Source organism: Mastomys coucha, unplaced genomic scaffold, assembly GCF_008632895.1.
Source record: "Mastomys coucha isolate ucsf_1 unplaced genomic scaffold, UCSF_Mcou_1 pScaffold7, whole genome shotgun sequence".
Classification (NCBI taxonomy): Eukaryota; Metazoa; Chordata; class Mammalia; order Rodentia; family Muridae; genus Mastomys; species Mastomys coucha.
Window position 1 is genome coordinate 21,219,987 of NW_022196913.1, and position 22,439 is coordinate 21,242,425.

The following is a 22,439-nucleotide window of genomic DNA, read 5'->3' on the forward strand; positions in this document are numbered from 1 at the left end:
AATTTCTATGAACCACAACAACAACCATCATGACAGGATAATCCCAAGCATACAGTAGTGGCACATTTACATTGATGGTAGCCAAGAGCTCTCCAATTAAATCTGAGACCCTTTCACTCAACAGGAGAGGAAATCATGCCTACTATTAGAAATCTAGCCAAAAACCTGGGGATAGTGAAGTCATGGATCTTGGAGAAATGTAGCTCTTCTGCATGTCTTGTACAACTGTGAAGAGGGTGACACTTTGGGAGGCAGGAATTGGTTTTCTTTTTTTCACAGGGACTTCTAAAACAATCATTTCTTGATATATTAACTGGTGCGAAGTTGGAGCTAGGCGTGCTGTTGGAACCTAGTAGCTTTGGCTTATTCATATAAATATGCAGACCAATGTGGAATGTTTCTTTAAAGTTGGCCCCACTCTCCCTCTTTCTAGGGCATTCCACAATGCCTCCAACAATGAAATGCTCATAAAGGAGGGATCGTATATGTTTACATGAAAATAGACCTGAAGTCCATGAGGCAAGAAAAGAAATAAGGAAATCATTAAAGGCCACAAAGAGAAACTATAATCAAATCTGGATAAAGTTTTTGAGATTTGTGTTCCTCTATATTTCAGCTTTGAATGCTCAGGGGCTCAACGTTAACAGGACTCAGCCTTGCCAATTCACTCACATGCAACTTGGTACAAGCTGCCAAATGAAGCCAGGTCATGTATTAATCTGAAGTAAGTATGAGTAACTAACTCACTTAGAGGTCACCGTTGGTCAAACACTAAGCAACCACTACACTCTGAGGAGTGATTTACAGATATACTAAGTCTTTGGTCTCAGGCCTACATAAATGAATATGTACATGCCTTCAGGAGGCAGTAGAACATCAAGATCAGTGGGTGTAGATCCTTTATGAAGTCAGAATTGGCTGCAGAGTCTAGCTACGTGACTGACCTTAGCTACATTATCACGGTTTTTTTGCAGCTTTGTTTACTATATTATAAATCAGGACTGTGAGTACCGCTCTCAGAGTGTCATCTGTCTGATAGTTTGAGAGGAGACACGTTAGTAAGGAACTGACAGTAGGACTGTGATCACTAACAATTAGATAGTCTTATTAAGCGTCCTTTATGGTACCTGTCTTTATTTTGATATGTGTTACAAGGCATATCTTTACATCCATATCCTCACATATACCATATACTCCCAAGATTATCACCAAAGCTTATGCTGTAGTTTGGTTTATGGGAAATGCCCCACATCCTGAAGCAAGACCTGTTACCAGCTCATAAGTCTTTGCCGCATACTAAGTACTTCTTTCAGGTCTTCAATTTTTGCTCCAAATCATCTAAAAAAATTGTGCATCTTTTTTATAGGAAAAATACTTTGTTGACATCAGAATATAGGAAAAGAATGATCCTGAGTCCTATTTAAATAACTCACCTGGTTTTCCCACACAATGACAGTCAAATCATCCTTGCTATTAAATGTCATTTTTCTAATATACTTCAGGTTTTCTTCTCTGAGGTTAAGGTCTGTCTCTTCTCATTTGCCGCATTAGGGAATTAACTGGGGATTTATAGGCATCCATCATATACCACACTGTCACCGCTACTCAGTCATGCATCTTAATTTCTCCACATATTGCCACTTAAATCCTACCCTGTAATCACCTCATCATCTTTGTCACATTTAAAAAGTTGCTTTCCACTTAATCAACTCCATTTTAAGAGCCAGAGCATGAACAACGGTGCAGAATTCTCTTAGTGTGGTGTTACCGAGGCTCCACGAAAAGGACATGTTTTCTCTTCAAGAGATTTCTTTAGATTCCAGAAGAATGCTTGCTTCTAGTGCAAGAGCATCACCATGTGAGCTGTTTCTGCTCTGCACTTCTGCATTGCCCTTCTTCACTGCTAAAGCTTTTCCTTGTTAAATATGGCTCTAGGTGACAGGAGATGACCCCACCCCTCCTCACCATGATCTCTAGGACACACATATCCCTGAAGTGAGCTATAGATCGACCAGTGTGTATGACTGTCCACCCCTCATGGAAGAAAAAAACAAAACAAAACAAAACAAAACAAAACAGTCCTTAGAATCTTTGGTCCCTTGAGCTACAAAGAGAAAATGTAAGTAACCAGCTTGATGTGCTTCTTTTTTTCTCTTTGTTAGTATACACTAGTCATTTTTAAGAAATAAATACCAATTACAGATTGTCTTATGTGGCTCCAAAGTATGCACATTCCTAGTGGCCTGAACTACTAATCACTTCTTCTCAGGCTTCTCAGAAGAGCTCAAAGGTCTCCATTGTCCTTTTTCTTAACTCCTCCATTTCCTTAACTTATGGATTTAAGGAAATGACACTCATTATTCCCATCTAAAACAATTCCAACATATAAAAGGGACTGTATTTCTGAGAAAAGGGTATGGAAATGAAAACCTACAAACCTTTGTTTAATGTAGATTTCCCAGAGATGTTTGCCAACATGGTTACCTTTGATGAGACAAATATTGCTGATTATTACAAAGAACCATGGTTACTCCAGGGAACATTTTGTAAATACAGGGCTATATCATGGTTCTCCTCTAATGACTTCAGGATCTCTTCTGCTCTGTGGTGACATCTCTGAAGTGTCATTTTATCTGAATGACCTATTCAGAGTAACTTTTTGTAGAACTTCATGGTACACAGTATCCACTACATATATTATATACAAGACCCAGTTGGAAAGTAAGTTAGAGTCCAGTTAAGCTTTATAGACCTAGTGGTGAGCCTCAGGCTCTCTTTGGTCCTGTGGCAGGTCATCTGATTCATCATTGCCACATGTACTCTTATGCTGACCTGCTTTCAGCTAGCTCTTGGCACCTATCAAGTACTAGATAAACATTTCTTAATTATTTCATAATTCAGAAATTATGTGTTTTGTCATTGTTCTTAGAAAAGCATGCATGCTTATTTTAATGGCTGAAAAAACTAACAACGTATCTAGTTTCATTTTTCTTAAGACTCTTTGCTACAGTAGGTATTATTTATAGTTTATGAATATTCAATAATGTATTTCTATTTCTTATATGTTCTGATTCCTTGGCATATATACCTTTTTTTTTTAACTATTATGAGTATCAACAAGATATTAAGAAGGATTCCACTGGGAGAGATTAAGTAGGCTTGATTATTTTCAAATGTACATTATAAAGCTAAATTTTCTTTCAAGATTTTTGGAGCCCTGACAGTCTCAAGTACACCCAGTATAAATTTTATGTTGTGGATTGCCCTGGTGCTGTTTGTATTTTAACCCTAATTCCACTCCCCCACGAGGTGCTGCCAGGGACTAGGAGCGAATCATGTATTCAGGTGACTTCATGTGAACCTTCTCCCCATTTTAACTTGTAAAATAAAGGGTAGAGTTGGTGATTAGGCAGTGGAAGGGAAGGTGGAGCTGAAAAGCTTTAGGAAGAATAAGGAAAGGGAGTAGAGAGAGGAAGATTGAAGAGGAGGAGGTGGAAGGAAAATGGAGCAGAAGCATGTGGCCTGGGTTATAAGAGATCTCATAACTGGGGAATATAGTAGTGTAGTGGTAGATCTGCCCAATCTAGGCAAGCAGCTTGTATTCATATAAATTGAGTTGTGTTTTCATTGCTGGGGCTTATTTGGGTTGGAGATTTACTGCAACAATTTTACACCATACAAATATCTCAGATGCCGTCTACCCTTTCTTAATGTTATACCATACATGTATAGTAATGAAGTCTATACAGTCTTAAATGCATACTATGTATGTATAACACATATAGTCTACCCCACCTTAATTTTATACCATACATGGATAGCACATGTGATCTACACTGTCTTAAATGCATGTCATATATGTATAGCATACTCAGTCTTAAATTCACAGCACATATGTCTAATGCATATAGTCTTCTCTGTCTTAAATGCACACCATAGATGTATAACACATGCAGTCTACCCTGTCTTAAATTTACACCATACATGTATAACACAGCATATATAAAGGTAGAATCTAGCCAATAACGCTTGTGATATTTGAAAATTTCATTTTAATCATACTTTCTTGTAAGTAAATTTATGTATATGATATAACATTTAATGAGTACTTTAGGGTCACAGTCCTGTGGTCCTGATTACACTAATATCATTGTGCAATATTTGTTGTAACCATTTTTCGGTACCTCTCATCTTCCCAAGCTCAAGGTCAGTGATCACTTCACACTGACTCTACCCACCCCTCCCCACTCTGTGATGGACACCATTCTGCTTCCTGTGGGTTTTTCTTTGAGAATGTTGAATCCTCCAGTAATTGTCACTAATTTAACTGTACTCTTATTCTGACTACACTATCAAACATGTTTGAAGGGAAAAAATCATCTTTAACCTTCTTATACCGATAAAGAATTGTTTACAATTTAATTAATGTTTTTCAAAGGAAATCAAAGCCTGAGCGTAAAGCAAAACCAGCCCCATGTAAGGAAGTGGAAACTTGCCACACAGCCCCAGGACTAGAAGCAGGCGACTGAAAAGACACAAATGATGGGGTAAGGCTGGGTAGCGGTGTTAACATGGTTGGTCTTTTGATGACAGAAATCCATATAGAGATCACAAACATTTTTCGTTTTTCTCCTTTACAAACTGCATTTCTGTTAATGTGTGAAAACAAGGCAACCAGAGAGAATGTAAGCCACATGTTTTGGTGCATTTACACTTCTCTGCTCTTGAGAATATCAAAGTCGCCTAACAGGACATTTTCTGGTGAAGAAAAAAAAAAGTAAAGATCTAGTAAAACACAAATAATCCCAAAAGGAGATGTGCTCAACGTAAGCTTCAATTCATGAAATCTAAACAGTATTAACTTTTTATTAACTATAAGATAAAATAAAATACAGTTTAATATACATTTAGTTACTTTTAAATGGAGGCTAAACTCCAAAAGCCAAAGTCTGTATATTAGGCTCAACTTTCCTTTCTGAAAAGAGAGAATATGTTTAGAGACAGGTGTTAGGTCAAATAACCTAACTAATATCTACTCAGTGCGGCAGCACTCAGCAAGTCTCACTTTCTCCATCTACAAAATGGACATGAAAAGCACATGTACTGAATTATCCTAGAGATAAAAGAGATCATAGCCATAAGTGCTCAGACATCATGTAAAGAGAACTACCTAGCAAATGTTTGCTCATATATATATATATATATATATATATATATATATATATATATATATATATATATACATATTTGAATACTCCACACCGACAATTGCATTAAACCTACTCATAAAATGAAATTTTATGAAATATAGTGAAACACCTTTTCCTTTTGAAGAGTGAAAAATACTAATGATATTAAAAGCAATAAAAGGTAAAATGATATTATCCCAATGATCCAGCAACTAAGAGGATGCAGATTCAACTTGGTAGAGTTTCTCTGTGGGCTGGCTCCACTTTCATTCTCAAGAGATGCAGACAGCATGAAAGAGTGTGTCTTCACATTTGAAAATGTTTGTATTAACTGACATTATTTCTTAATTTTAGTTTAATCAAAATTAGGATGTTGCTTATCTGTTCTTGAAATTCACAGCTTTTAAAAATAATTAGGGGTTTATCTTAGTATAGCTTTTCGAAGGGTAAGATTAGTAGGCTTCCCACTATGCCAGTAACACAGCCCCCTGTCACTTATGTAACGTCCAGGTGAAGGAAAATCTGGGGGAGCATTCTAAGGCCTCCTTGTCCTCCCCCTCTACATGATGTCTTAATCATACTCAAAACCTGAGCCCAGAAACACACTGGCTGCTAATTCTACTGCCAGATAAAGTCATGACAACGTGCAGACATGATTTCATTAAAGCAGATATGTAACAAACACACAGAAGACAGCAATAGCTCAAGCTGAGTAGATGAGCTTGGAGGCCCACAGACCCAGCTCAATGCCAAAACCTCCTTAAGGTTTGGGGTGATGTGGCAAGTGGGATACTGCCTGTGACTCATTGGTTAGTTCCTGGGGTTTTAATTTAACCCCTTCACGCCTACTTCTAGCTCTACCAACATCTTTTTGATATTAACATAATGTTGTCTGCTCAATCAGAATTCAACTATGATCTTTTATTTGTTAATTCAGTTTTAAACTGTATTCATCTATATTTTAGAAGACAGATTTGCTTTGTCTAGCTGGTTTTGAACTTACTATATAGCCTAGGCTGCCCTTATAATTCTACCTCAGCCTGCTGACAGCTGGGTTTACAGACGTTTGCCACCCATTTAGCTTATATGGTACTTTTAAATGAAAAGCAGGCTTTTTCCAGTAACATTTTCTTTGGCTAAGTCTTCATTACAGGAATGCATCTTAACCTACTAAAGATTGATGGGAGAGCAAACAATTTTGCTTTGGAATTCAGGCAAATAGTCATCTCTTCATGTGCCAATGTCTCTTCTTGGTGAGATAGCTGTAAGCAGGGCCACTTTTCCTCTAACGAGCACTAAACTGGCATCACCATCCCCCATCCATCCAAGAACAAATACAGTATGAAATCAAACAGTACTTCCAATGGGGAAGTCACTTAGAAGCCAAGATAATGTAACTTCTTGGTTATCTACTTAAAGTCCTTAGCATGGAAGTAGGAACTGGAAGATAGATTTTATATCTTCTATTTATTTATTAATTTATATATTTTATTGTTTCTCCAATAAATTTGAATGCTCAATTTCATTTAATTTATAATAAAGGCCCACTAGAAAATACATATATCTGATCCAGAAGGAGATTTCTTTTGGTAGTAAATGAAAATTAGATCCAGTTCACATGCCAAGAATTGAAGAGCCAATACCAAAACATGGTTTACGGACCCTCTGGGACAAAAGTGAATACTTTCCAGTCACTATGGCCTCCAGCCTTTCTGTGTCATTATTTCAGTTTTGTTTTGATTTCTGTGTTGAGTTCAGCATTCAGGTATTTGATCAGGTTACTTCTGGCATACTCTGAACATAGAGAGAGTTGAAGAAATACCAAAGAATCTACATGCCTAATTGAAGGTTCACACAAGAAAATTACATTATCTTTTACTTTGCCTTGAAAGACTCATCTGAGAGACTTTTATCTCTGGAAGAAATAGCTTATCTCACCTCCTCTTGCATTAGATTCACATTGGACTTCTTGTGAAGAAAACACTGCATTTCATGCAGGAGTAATAATAGAAACCCTGGTTCCTCCTTTTTCTTTTGCCAGGTAAGGTCTGCAACAGCTTTCCCAATTGCTGTCAGTTAGTCTAGAAATTTAACTCTACTTCGATTTTAGAAACATCTACTTTCATATGTAAAGGGAAGAAAAAGGTGAAAGTAAGGAGGCAAGGTGTAGGAGTCCATGGCCCAGGGATGTTTACCCACAGACCAGACAAGGTGGCCACTGTGTTTACCTGCAAACAATCTCAATGGCAAAACTTCCGAAATGGTTCCAAAGGCTGTTTACTTAAAAATTTACATGGAATAACCTTAGTATACATTATCTTTAAAAGTTGGGTTTTTTTTTAACATAATAGTTTATAATATTAAGTTGCTTCAGGCAGTGCTGGTGTGATTTTTCCTTCCTAAGTTGACACAGAGATGTTCTGTGTCAAGGCCAGAAGGGTGTTTTAGAGTCTCTCTTATGAAAAGTCTAGCAAGTAATTCAAATTTTAAAAATTCAGTAAAGTTTAAAATGTTTTTAATAATTTGGCTCAAGTTACACTTGTTCAAATTGGTGACTTTTCCTCCTTTATCCAATACCCTCTGGTTAAAATTGCTAAGTTGTAAATATGAAGATTAAAATACTGTGGAGAAAAAAATGTAGGGAAAATTTTATTTAAAAGAATGTGGAGCTCTTTTTGGAAAACACAGATCAGAGACAAGCATGCAGGGTAATTCACTTTAGAATCCTTCCACACACATAGAAGACTGTGTCCCCTCAGAGCACTGACACAATCATCAGCGAACATTTCCCAGAAGTTTCTGGAGTCAAATGAGCACAGTGTATTTTCATGGGTAAGAATTTGAAAGGTTACAGAGAATAACTTTAGAACGACACAGCAAAGTCTATTGCAGTGACAGACTTTGAAGTTCAGGGCACAACACCAAGGCCATTTTGGCACCTCCACAGAATATGGAAGGACAGCAGGATCCGCTCTGGCTAATAGGCCAATGGCCAGTGGCACTGTAAGATGCAGTGAGTGGTTCAGTGAGAACTGACAGACTCTGGGATAATTTATGCAAGCTCTTTCCATTATTGTGACAGTCAGTCAGTGTTTATATCATCTGTCTCATTGTAGAACTTCTGCTGGGACTTGAATATGTCCTTATTTTCTATATTTAATAAGCACACATTTTTACCAATTTCACAATTTAAAACTCAGGACAGCTGGACTGAGACAGATGCAGAGACTTACAGCCAACCATTAGACTGAGGTCGGGGACCCCTATGGAAGAGTTAGGGGAAGGATTGAAGGAGTTGAAGGGAATGGCAACCCCATAGGAAGACCAACAGTGTCAACTAAGCTGGACTCCTGGGAGCTCCCAGAGCCTAAACCACCCAACTAAAGAGCACGCAAGGCTGTTCTAAGGTCCCCAGCATGTATGTAGCAGAGGACTGCCTTGTCTGGCTTCAGTGGGACAGGATGGGCCTAAACCTGTACAGACTTGATGCCCCAGGAAGTGGGGAGGGGGACAGTGCACAGCACCTTCTCAGAGACAAAGGGGACGGGAGGAGGGATAGGATGAACTCTGAGAGGGGGGACCTGGAGGGAGACAACATTTGGAATGTAAATAAATGAAAAAATTCATTTAAATTTAAGAACAAATAAAATAAAACAAAACAACAAAACCAAAAACCTCAGAAAACAGAAGTCTTTGGTAGAAACAGAAATCACTCCTAAAATTAATCCATGAAATCATCTGCTCTGCTGAGGCTGATGTTTCTATCTAAGCTCCAGTTCCAGGCCCAGCTTTCAGATATTATGCAGAAGAGACAGAGAGACACTGCTGGAGATGACTCTGAAACCTCTGATTTGGTTTTAACTTCATCATTAGTTCTGTTTAATACCTCATTCATCTGAGGTCTAGATCACTCTCCAGAGAAACTTGGAGCCACTTCTTCTTATTTTCTCAATTCTAGCATATTCTCATAGCCTCCAGTGTGCCATGCTACAGTCCCTAAATATCTCTTTACACCATACCCCTCACAGGAACTGTCTTCAGTCTGTAGACTTCAGCCTCTAGTTTTCCATGGAAACACTCATCCTCCTTTTCCACATTTATTGTCCCCTGCCTGCCTTTCCCACAAACTAGATGCTCTGTGAGTGACTGACTCCACCTAGTACCTTTGAATAGTCAAGAGAATGCAAATTTTAGTTAATCAGTGTGGAGAGGGTTAAGTATTTTACTTTGGTTAATCAGTACTTTGAGGTGAGGTTTGTTGGTACATAGGTAAAAGATCTTAGCAGAGGGAATGCCATGTGGATTTCACATCTAAAAATAAGATACTAGAGATGCTGCATAAGAATGGTCATAGACAAGATGTGACTCACATTGTAATCTCAGCACCTTGGAGAGAAAAGAAAGATGAACGCTGCAGACAGAAAGCCAGCCTAGACAACATACTGAGCTCTAGGTCAGCTACAACTACACAGTGAAACTCAGTTTCTAAAAACCAGCATATTCTCTTTCAGGATATAAGTTACCAGTAATAATATAAGACCCCAAATATGCAACATATGGAAATGCAGCACATATTATTATTCATGAATAACAAAGAAAATATAGATGGATTTATTAATAGTAACATTATAATTATAAATACAAATATGAATATACTTAAATACAAAACTATAGAACTAAATTTAGAAAATTCAAATTATGTCTCTATTAGATAACCAAAAATTCATGAACTGTATAGAAATTAAAAAGAAATAATCTACACAGGGGTAAAACCAGAAATGAGATAGTGTAGTAGAGCTGAAAACTGCACTGTAAATTGTCTTTTTGTCCCCAGTTATTTGTTCAGCATTTAGCTCACCCCTCCACCTGGAAGTCTTCTCAAAGGCCAGGGTTTCTTGCCCTATGAAAACAACCTAAAATCGCCTTAGTCAGTGATAAACAGTCAGGTTTGTTGGTTCTATGTTAGTACTTTAAGTGACACTATAGATTCTGGGTGTCTTCTTTTTCTTCAGCCATTTGCCATAGGACATAATAGACACACAGAGCAGAACTGAGACCAGCATGCTGTGAGAAATCAAGCCAGCCATAGTGTGTACTCAGAAATAAAGGCACCCATTGGAGCCCAACCTGTGGCTATATCTCCCAGCTGATTACCCAGATGCAATAAAGGAACACAGAAAGAGACTAAAGTTTTGTGTTCTTTGTTACACACATTATAGCTACTTGATACATTCACAGATCAAACTGAGCAATGGGGATGGTCTTCCTTTCCATAAATTAAAAGAACAACATCTCTTTCTTGAGATTGAGTCTTTATTCTTTTTACACAAAAATCAGCAAATTTCACATCTAATAAATGGGGAAAATGTCCTCTCCAATGAGATTCTCCTATATTCTCCACTGGGTTCTGTTTTCCTTCAGGGTCTGGCTAACAACTCTATCGTTTTAAAATGAAGACTATTTCTTCTAATTTTGGGAGTACCAATGACTCTATGACCTCATCTGTAAAATACAGAGTAAACTTAGATCAGTAATTTAGAACTCTGTTTGGGGGTCTGTTGTGAAACTGTCCGATGGGCATGGTGTGGCTATTTTTGCCTGAACTGCCAACAACTGTGAACATTCATTTCCCTGGTACCCACATAAAACTGGGCCCACTGATTTTCAGTTATGGAGAACAGAAAAATTCAAGTGCCACCCCAAGGATTTATAACCATTGCTAAGGGAAAGGGGCTCATGAACTGCCCCCTTCCCCAAATACGTATGTGATTAACAGTTACCGGAGGAGACAGATATTTTTCCTCAGTAGTATAACTACCTCTAAGTAGCCATCTCTCCATAAGGAATCCATGACCATGTTCCTGTAAGTAACCCCATTAGACTGATTAATTTACAAAGTTATACTTGAGTGGATCATTTCTTTGTTTCTGTTATTTGTGCCTTGTCTGGGGCAAGAAGACATTTGTCCAAGTCCTCCCAGAAAAAGTTCAAACCTGTAAGGAATGGGATTGGAGAATCCTAGCATGCAGAGGGGCAAAGCAGGAAAGCTAACTGACTGGATGGACTCTTCATCTAGCAACCAGAAACATCCTTCAATCTGTTGAAAATATAGAGACTTTTTGTGAAGAATTGCTTTCACTGTTAAAAAAGAAAGTTAGAAACTGAGCAAAATAGTTTGAAGGTCTTCTCATCCTAAAAGTACTGCAATGGCTGTGTTGGTTCTGACACATTTAAGAGACTATTGCATACACTCTTGTAATAAGGTCCTGACTTGGAACTTTTAAGTCTAAATTGTGCTGCTTTGTTCTCTCAGCAAAGATTAGGGTAAGTCTGACTTGGTGGAGGCTCAAACCTCTGTCTGTGCCCTTAGTGTCTTTTCCAGCCCAATGGTCTTTTCTGACCTTTAAGCACACCCAGATCTTTCTTATATCAGGTTTCAAACCTGCCTTTTTATTCTTCAAGGCCAACTTCATTTTTTCTTCAACCTTAGTTTATAAAACAGCCTACCAAATGAGTGTTCCTCAGACCCCAAACCACAGAAGCATCTGTGTACTTGTCAGTCTCTAGGACAGCAGACTTTATTTCCTTTATTTACACTTTTGGAAGCATCCATTCATTGTTCATAGTATTTGTCATACTAATAAGTACAAGGTCTGTGTGTAGACTTAAAGTTGTCTCCTTTAATTTTGACTCCAAAGGAATACCTGACATTCACTCTCTGCTCATTGTATAGTAAATGAATACACGATCTCCTTAGACTTCATCGACATTTTCCTCACGATCTTTCTAAATGCCATGTTAACATGTATAGACTATGATTAACATGTATAGACTATGAGGGTGACTCCTTCAGTTACCTTCATCCTCTACAGAGAGCCCTTTGTACACCCTTCACATCCACATCCTCTCAATTTGCTTCTATTCATCTTTTTCCCTCTGGTTACATGTTTCTAGTTACTTGAGCAGCTTCAGGAAATCTTATTGGGTTGTTTTTGAGACTTAAAAATAGAGGATGCTCTTGGCTACCACAAAATGGCTCCCTCTGGAAATGAAAACAGCATTTTTGCCTAAGCAATAGACTTTGGTGAGTTTATCTGGTATGAGTCAACTCTTGAAAACCACACAGTTTATTAACACTTAATTTTTTGACCTGGAAAGTCAAGATCTGTACATTTGACTACAGTTCTGAAAGATGGCCACTCCCACATTCCTGTTCTTCTCTATCTTCACAGGAACCACAAAATATTTCTGATCTATAGCATATCTATTATCATTATTTATCTATTGATAATTACATAATTTACTTTCATGTGCCCATAACTGCATAATGTAAAATGAGGAAACATGAATACTTTAGTCACTGAGACATTTTAACATTCTTTAGTGAGAAGACACACAGCCTGTAGTTTTAGCTTACATTCTTACAGGCAGGTACAATCATAGGATTCCCTTTTATACAAATTATACATTTGAATTGTTTTTCGACAAGTTCTTTAGGGAGCTTTCAGATCCCTGAAGTAGGAAGCCTATGTACAGTTGATAAATGAAGGTGTTAAAAAGAAAATTTCAAACCTGGGACTGAAATTTTCCCCACAGTGGGATGGTTCATCTCCATAACGAGACCATTGTGCAACACCTGAAAACAGAAAACCAGAAACATAGCTTATAGAAGTAAACTATATTCAACCTCAAGATAGAGAGGTAGCCATCTATTCAGTCAACACTGAAGAAAGATACTACAAAACAGAGATCTTTAAACTTTTCCTTGAAAATTGTCTCTTATTGTCATATATACTGATTGAAGCCAAAAGTGGCTAAGAGACTCACGTGCTGTAAAAGTACAATTGAACAAAATCTTCTCACACCTAAAATATTAACCTACTTTAAATATAGTTTATTGTCTTCCTCCTTTCACCTAAGTGTCCTGCTCTCATGTCAAAGGTCACCTTAACTCTTGTGTTAAGTAATGGCAGGATCTGAACAAAGTCAATTCCAGGAGGGGAGCTAGGACCTGCACCAGAGGAGGCCATGGGAGATACACATGCACTCCTGGCCATCTGTTCAGTGGAATTAGGATGTCATTCCAAATGTGAAAGGTGAGTCTGTGTCCAAGAGGCAAGTCACAGCTGGAGGTGTAAGATACAAGACTCTTAAGGTAATCACATGAGCATAGTCAATTGAGAAAGAGGCTAGGGAAGACGCAGATTAGGGACTCGAGCATGGGGGTTTACCCAGTGATGTTTTCTATGATGAAAAGCCTTTACAGGTTCTCAAGAATAGGATTCTGATGAGGGAACACAGAAGGAGGCAAACACCTCATGCTAGAATGCTCAGTTCTTCTGTGCTGTGACCAAGATCATCTTTTCAGTGTTCCCTTAGGGACAAAAGTATACTTAGCTTAGGATTTGACCTAAGATCATAAGTCACTTACTACTATAGTATCTCACTAGGGACATATATGCCTGGTAGAGCTGGGTGCTTTGTTATTTGACTACATAGCCTGGAAATGGAGGCATTTATAAAAGGTGAGGGTATGTGGAATAAAATTCTTGTTATTGTTGTTTGAGAATCTAAAATCTGCTATATGTAATCAAATTGCTTTACTTATTAATAGAGTAGGCTATGATGGCTTGAGGCCAGACTCAGTAATGTAAAAGTTGAGCTACTATAAGACAAAAAAAAATGTATTTGAAACAAAAATGTATTTGTAAGGGGAATACAAAATGGGTAGTTGAATCTTTAGCAACTAAATTGTAAACTGTGTTTCTTAACTGAGGGTAGTCCTCTCTTTCTATCTTGTACATGATAGAAGCCTTTCAGTGGTGCAGCACACTTAAGGACTTTGAGTTCATACCAGAACAACAGTGATAATCGTTCTCTAGCATTTTGAGATTTAGATTTAGTGAACCGCATCGTTACCATACTGCATTTATAAAAAGTGAGGGTATGTGGAATAAAGAAGCCAATAAAAACATATTCTTCGGAAAAAGAAAACTCAGGAGAATAGAAAAATGAGATAGGTCTAATATCTACTTCTAGTAAGCATTTGGGTTACACTATGACATAACTCATCATTAAGATGACTTCATGGATAGCCTTTTAAGATTGAATGTCTGAATCTGCTATGCTCAAGTATTCTGGTATCCAACAAAGTTGTGTGAGGAATAGCCACTGCTTCAGAGAGTAACTCTCTAACAAGTACTGAACCCCTATCATTCAGGCCAATGCTATACCATATGGAAAGCCTTGCTAGCAATGCCTTGCTTTTCTTTTGGCATTACCAGGTTTGTACACACGAGCTGGCCAGAGAAAACCCTTGCCAGTGTTAGAACTGTGCTATAATTTAATTCTGGTGTGGCTCATTCTCAGTATCCACCCAGCACAGCCTCCTTCTCTGTGGGGGTGGGGGCTAAATGCCAGCCGGAGGTGCTAAATCTCAGTTCTGCTGAGGACAGGAACAAAAATACCAAGCTAAATTTCACTTGAAACAATTATCCGCACACTGAATCATTCTTCTCTTCTCGTATCTCTGTTGCCCTCCTGACTACCTCTTTGTAATAGCGCTGCAGTGCTACTCACAAAAGACAAAAGTGAGTGTTCTTAGCTAAATATAACTTAACTGATAGCATTGAAATTAATTAACGCTGAATTTTAATCACGTAGCAAATGTTAAGTGTCAAACGTGAAAGGGTAGTTGGTAAAGGTCAAGGGACATGTGTCAAAGTTTTGTGAAGCGAAAGCTAGAGGCAGTTGATTGAAATATTTCACAGAAGCAGCATTAAGGATCATACTTCTTTTACCTCTAACTTGACTGCTATCTGCACGTAGTAGTAGTTCCTGATTGAGACTTTTACTGGATCAATACTTAGCTTTAAGCAAAAATACAAATTTGTCTGATGTTTGGCACAAGAACGGACTGCTATTTCTCATTGTCATTTGCTGTGACATCTGGACAATGAAGCAAATTGGCAGGACTGAGCTTCTATCTATACAAAAGACTGGGTTGACTCCATCTCTTGGCAGACACTCACCCTTTAATGTTCAGTGTAGAGCTGGTAAGATTCCATAGGCTTTTCTTTTGGCCCCGGTCTTATCATCCCAGAGACAGTACTGTCCCTGGAAAAACTGCCTAATGACCCAGAATCTTAGGTAATTCTCCAGTATTGTTTGTAGAGCTATTTTCAAATAGTTCTGAAGTCAGAAGACTATGTTAGCATACATCTCACCCACTACCTCCAGCATGTCGTCTCATCAAGGCTTCCTTGGAAACGAAGGCATACCCCCTGCCACCTCTCCTCAAACATTTCCTTGGAAAGGGTCTCACCTTCCTTCTCTCATCTAGTCAAGACTCCAGTGTCTAAAATTTTAATACAAAAAAATAAATAAATAAAAATCTTCTGTACTATAGCCACTAAAAATAGGCCAGAGAATCTTCAGAGACTTACTATAGATTTTTTTTAAAAATGTATGTATATTGTGGCAGGGGGTACACATGAGTATTGATGTCCATCAAGGCAAGAAAAAATAGAATCAAATTCCTAGCTCTGGAGTACCAAGCAGGTATAAGCACCCTGATGGGGTGTTAGGAGCCAAACTTGGGACTTACAAACAGCAGTGCCCTTTTAACTCCTTGCCCCCTTCAGGGACTTTAAACTAAATTTTCCTTTATGTAGATTTCTTGACTTTAACTTCAATCTGATCATTCAGGTTCTTCTTATTTCATATTAAATTCTTTCAAAATAAACAACTTCCCTGGAACTCTTATGTGAGCTTTGTCCTTTAGCGGTGTTTTAGATTAGACTGTTTTTGTCCCCATTTTACTACTTTTTTCTTCCCAGACCTTTCATTGTTTGGGAGAACCTCTAAATTTCATTTCTTCTTGATGTTTCAAAAGCCTATTCTTGCCAAGAATAGAATTTTAGATAGTGCACTAACCTCTTTAGCAAAGTATCAGGCCTATTTAAAATAAGGACTCTCTTTCTTTCTCAGGGGTTTTACAGAGTGACAGCCTAATGATAGTCGAATGGTAATGTATTAATGATGGGGTGATAAATGTATACCTTAGAGTGATGTGAGAAATACAAGTCTAAAGAAAAGTAAGTCTTTTTACAAAGTCCTATGGAAGAAAAAGAAAAAGGTCTGAAATGTAGCACTAGAAAAACAAACAAAAAAAGCACAAAATTAAAAACTGACACCCTCAGCTGTCCCTGCGGGCACAGCCTATTATCCAAGCTGCTGAGATACGGAGGCAGGAGAATGCCAAATGCAAGTCCTGTCTGGGCTACAAACTGAGCTCAAGGCCAACCTGGACAAAGTAAGACACGGTCTAAAAACAGAAATGGGGGTAGTGGACTTAAGATACAGGAAGCTGCTACGTGCAGGACTCTAGGTTCATTTCCCAGACTTTCCTCCCCATCCCTACATACAGATACCCTCTATCCAACACACAAAAAACGGAAAGTAGGAAAAGTAGCCTAAGGCTATGCTTTCTTTGCACATATAAAATCTGAGGTGGTACCAACAATGGCATTAGTAAGGATGCACAGAAGAAGATGAATCTATGCGATTTACAATGAAACCCCATTTGACAAATTCACTTAATTCAACAAACTCCACACAACTCTAATATACTAGGCACAAAGAAGGGGCAGGCAATAATAATCAATGAGTTTTAACAAAATTTGTAATTATATGCGAGGAGATAGAAAACAAAAGCCTTAAGCCAATCTAAAACATAAGAAAAGTTCCATAAGGAAGGAACAATATCCAATGAGAAGCAAACATTTAACTCTTCCTGTTTTAAAACAACGTGACTCTGGTCAAAAAAATGTCAGTGAAGATCATTCAGCAGAGATAACACTGCAATTAAATATTAAAGCTAACAACAGCTATAATGAATGCAATGTCAGCAGCTATAGCAAAACTCATTAAAGACCACTCATTATATTATGAACCAAACATTGTTTCATTAAATCTACTGATTGACAAGACAAGGCCCAAAGTAGTATCTTCTCTTCAGTGATAAGATAATGGTGGCTGAAAAGAAATGAGTACTGACCCAAGATTTCAAAAGCAATTGGCAGCTGATCTTGGGCTCTAATTAAGTATGTCTAATGCTAGTCAGGTAGGAGACTCTTAACATTTGGATAGCCAGTCAAAGGGGGAAAACTGGAGAAGCATAATTTGATTTACCATTATAATAACTGTCCAGTGTGGTCAGTTCTGTAAAATCACGTCAGTTGAGTGGAGCGATGAAGCTAAGGCAATTTCTTGGCACCAGGAGGCACAATAAATCAATAAATTAAACTGTTCCCTCATAGGAAGCCAAGATCAGCCTGGCACAACTCAAAAGCTGTGCAGTGGGAAGAAATTACACCCAAAATGTGAGCGGACAGATCCAGCTATTGATCTGGAGTAAAGCACTGTAGAACTCTGAGGCCTCAGAGTATAGAATCCTCGCTATATGAAGGGATATTAATTTCCCTATTGCATCTGTAGGGATTAATTGACATGAGAGTTATGGCCCTGGCACCAAAATGGCCATGCTTCCTACTGTCAGGACACAGCACTCAACCTCTGGTTCGACCAAGAAACCATGTATTGATTCAGGCACATGCATTTGTCTATGCAACACACATGTGTTAAATGCATTATCAGGAATACTTATTAATTGATAATGAGTACAAATGCTAATGTAGATTTTGAGACAGGGTATCATTATGTAGCTCTGGCTGTTCTGAAATTTACTAAGTTGTCCAGGACAGCCTCAAATTAACAGAGGTACATCTGCCTCTGCCACCAAAGTGATGGGATTAAAGACATGTCCCTATGTTGGCATATGAATACTAATGTGTTAGATGTAAAGTGCTAAGGAAAATTGAGGCCAAAGGGGGAGGGGAGAACTAGGTCCTCACCTTCCAAAAGCTTACAGCCCTGCATGAGAAATTCCAGTTAAATGTACCTTCTTGTCTCTTGCAGTTATTTAATAATACTGTTTAGTCATCTGCTATATATCTGATAGATGCTCAACAAATATGTATTGATTTTTTTTTAAAATAAATTGAATTAACTGGACAATATCAGAAGTTTCTTTTTGGTTTTATAATTTGGTAGGGTTGTTGTTTAACTATTTTACCAAACTCTAGATTTTCCTAGACACAAAGTCCTTTCACAGTATGTGTACTTTTAGGATCTTATTTGTGTGTGTCCAGGGTTGCATTATAATGCCTTCAGTTAGCACTTCTGGCTGACCTCAAGGGTTATATTGCAAACAAACATGGGAAGACATTCCAGGGACCATGCTGAGGAGGCCTTGATGGGACTGACTAGAAGACATTCAGAGTGACCTAAGAATCAACAGCAAAGGACACTCCATAACATAAAATATGTTTACCAAACCTGAAGAACACCATCATCAATCTCCTTCATTAGGAAAATTCAGAAAAAAAAAAGCAAAACAAAAATAAGTCAGAAAAAAATCAGAAAATAAAAAAACAAAAACAAAAAACAAACAAAAAAAATAGCAAAACATGCAATAAGATCCCAGAAAATAAAAGGATTACAAACTCCTATTTATCATTAAAATAAAACAGTCCTTATATGAAATGCTTATGACAGAAGGGATTTTTTCTGATGCTGGAATAGTTACACATACATAATAAGACCTTGGAAAGGATACACACTCAAGTATATCATATAACATGTTCCATATATACTTCATATTCTAGTTGAAAGCTAATTTTATGGGATGTTTTCCTAGTGAGCTTATATTATGATGCAACCCATAATATGAGATGAAAATTTCCATTTGTGGTATCAAAGCACTCAGTTTTGGAACATTTTGAAATTCAGATTGAGATCATTCAACATATAGTATCAACATTAGCAATTTAATCATTCTTAGTGTAACAGGAGAATAATTTTGAAATAGCATTTGAGAAATTCCATAAGCAAAGGCAAAATTTATGATAGATATAGCCAAGACGTTAGGTCAGTTGTTATTAAAAACTTGCCACAAAAAATACAGAAATAACATGAAGCCATGAAACAAAAGGCAGGTAAGCCCCTGGTAAGCTTTACCTAGACAATGGAGATCAGCTTTAAAAGCTTGTGTTCGGAGCTTTCTTACTTCTTTGACTCAATTTCTTTTTCTTTATTTCTTTTTTGCTCTTTCTTCTCTTTTCTTAGTTTCCCTACTATTTTAAAATTTCTGTTAGCTCACTAAGAGTTTCACAAAGCATGTATTGATCACATTCATGTTCCCTTTTGGCTCAATTTTTATAACTAAATCTTATTTTATAGCTAATACACACAAGCCTCTCATTCTTTAAAAACCTCATAATCCTGGGCTTGGAGAGATGGCTCATCAGTCATGAATTCATTCTGTTCCTACATAAGACACTGGTCCAATTCCCAGAATCCAAATAGCAGTTCCAAATTTCTGTAATTGCAGTTCCAGGTAATCTGATGCCTTCTTCTGGCCTCCACAGGCACCAGAAACATGTGGTGTACATATATATGTGTAGGGAGAATATATGCATTCATACATGCACACACACACACATGTATATATATGCACATATATATATACATATATATATATATATATATATATATATATATACCATACTTTAAGTCATACAAAGGAGCATTATAATATATATGCATAATTCAAGAACTACTGATAAAATGAGCATGCATGCACCTAATACCAGAATAAGAGAGTAATATTTTCAACAGGATTAATGTCCCATGTGTGATTGTCTTAGTTAGGGTTTTACTGCTGTTAATAGATACCATGACCAAGGCAAGTCTTATAAAGGACAACATATATTTCAGGCTGGCTTACAGGTTCAGAGGTGTAGTCCATTATCATCAAAATAGGAACATGGCAGCATCTATGCAGGCATGATGCAGACAGAGCTGAGAGTTCTACATATTAATCTGAAGGCTGCAAGCAGAATGCTGGCTTCTAGGCAGCTAGGATGAGGGCCTTAAAAACCCATGCCCACAGTGACATACCTACTCCAAGAAGGCCACACCTACCCCAACAGGGCCATACCTTCTAAAAGTGTCATCCCTGGTCCAAGCATATAGAAACCATCACAATGCTCAAATCCAGGAAAAATCCCAGATAATCAGTCAGCTGAATTTCCTACTTTTACACTGTCACATATCTATATACCTTTAACAATGAAATCTTTAATTAACTTTTCACATGTATGCATATGTGTTCTCTGGTTTGCTTTTTCTCTTGATACTATTTGTATGATTTAACTACTTTGAAGTATATAGCTGAGGACTAATCATGGCCATCATTGTGAAGTATGGTTCTGTATAAATATAACATGATTTTATACTTTTTATTGTTATATATTGTCCATATATTTCATTGTGACATTCTTAGATATACTTATTGTATACAATGGATTTTTATCTATTCACACTGTTACTTTGTTTTCTTCTTCCCACTCCTGTTGATCTTTTCTTTTCCCAAATAGGCTCCTTTCTATTTTCATGCTTTTTTTTATCTTTTTTTCCTTTGTTGATATCCCAATGAGTTGCCTTAAGGTTGTATATAAACAGATCTGTACAATATTGGACCTGTCAGCATCCAGTAATAAAGACTTGGTGAAGCTCATGAGCCTGGAGCCAATTGAGAATGTATAGGAAGTTAACTGTTGTTAGCTTAATAATCACTTAATTCATCCTTATAATTAAATACTTATCCAATTCATTTGCACCCTTTCTTGGTGCCTTAACTGGTTTTTGTATCCCTCCTGGCTTGAGGGCTGATTCTTCAGACCCTGTCTGCCTCTCATAACCACACCTCTCTGCCCACCTCCAACTATTTGCCATGCCTTGCTCCTGGTTCCAGTTACATCGGAAGTCCCGCCTTTACAGAGACCAAAGAAGCTGCTGATTGGGCCTATATGCTGAAGAACTTGGGGGAGGGGTTTTGCCTCACCTATTCTACCTGTTGGCTTGTAACAAAGAGATCATTAAATGCAAGATGGTTGGGTGACCATACCTCCTGAGTGCTGTCTAATTTTTAGGGTGCCTTCCTCGCGGGTAAGATTAATTATGGCTAGCCAACTTTCTCCTGACTCCATATTCCAGAATAACCCTTCCCTATGGTTACCGCTGGGCAGTAACATGTTTTTAGTATTGAAATTTCAAAGTTCACATATTTGGAATATGAATTTCTTATTGCAATGTAAAAAAAATAGTAGAAATGAAAATACGACTTTATTTCTCATTTCCTTTGTGATATGTTTGGGTAAACAAAATTCCCTCTTCCACCATTCTCAATTTACTGACCTTTGTAATATGTTCTACAGTTTTTATTTATTTTAAATTCTTTCCTATGCTTAGATGACAGGGTATTCTAAATTTCCTTAGAAATGTTTAAAAGTTGATGAGTTCCATAACAGGTAAGAGAAAAGTTAGTGGTGGAAGGAAATTGCTTTGACTTGATAAACAATATACAATCAAGTTAATGGTCATGGTGCATCCTAGAACCCAGCACATGAAAATCTGAGGCAGAGTGGCAGAAGGGCTTGCCGCTTAGGGATACAATGCCCAATTTACAGAAAGGAAAAGAAGATCAAAAGTAAATAAGATAGAAAAGAGAATGAACAGAAGTACTGAAGTCAATATCACTACAAAGAATTTAAGTACTGAAATTTAACCATAACAAGACAGACTGAGCATGCTAGAATCTAAAAAGTACTGATAAAATAAATCAAGGAAGATTTCAACACATAGAGAAACACACCCTGTGTCATTCCCACCTGTTGCAGGAAATATTAAAAGAAGAACCAGCACATTCCCATGTTTGTGCCCTGCTACTCTCAGCCCCAGTGGTCTGGTTGGCCTGTTCTTACCTCCTTGAGACTCTCTGGCCCAGAGCTTCCAAAGCATTTCCACCCAGCTTGCTAAGTTCCCACTGGTGGGTCATTTCCATGCCAACCCCATGCTTCAAATCCACTAAGGCCTTTGTGGTTCGCCTTAGGCAAACCCAAGCTTTGCCCCTGTACCTTTCTCTCTTGAACCCGGAAGAGCCGCCACATGAAGGAAAACACAACATAAACTTAGTTCAGAAATGGCAGTAACTCAATCACTGGGTGCAGCTACTAAAATCCTAATCTTGTAAGCCTTAATAAATCTAAATTCTCTGGTGGAGAATCCTGACAGATCTGCCATTGAAACCAGGAGACACTCATAGCTACATCTTGTCCTCATGCTATC

The 22,439-nt window shown here is 37.7% G+C and overlaps 1 long non-coding RNA gene across 1 annotated transcript in view; it reads left to right on the forward strand.

Moving 5' to 3' along the window:
* LOC116081626 overlaps window positions 1–10,369 on the forward strand; it is a 31,193-nt gene extending 20,824 nt beyond the window's left edge. The window contains exons 3-5 of the long non-coding RNA XR_004114938.1: window positions 617–724; window positions 4,439–4,547; window positions 10,202–10,369. This is a non-coding gene — a long non-coding RNA (uncharacterized LOC116081626). The remainder of the gene's footprint in view (window positions 1–616; window positions 725–4,438; window positions 4,548–10,201) is intronic.
* Window positions 10,370–22,439: the final 12,070 nt, after the last annotated feature.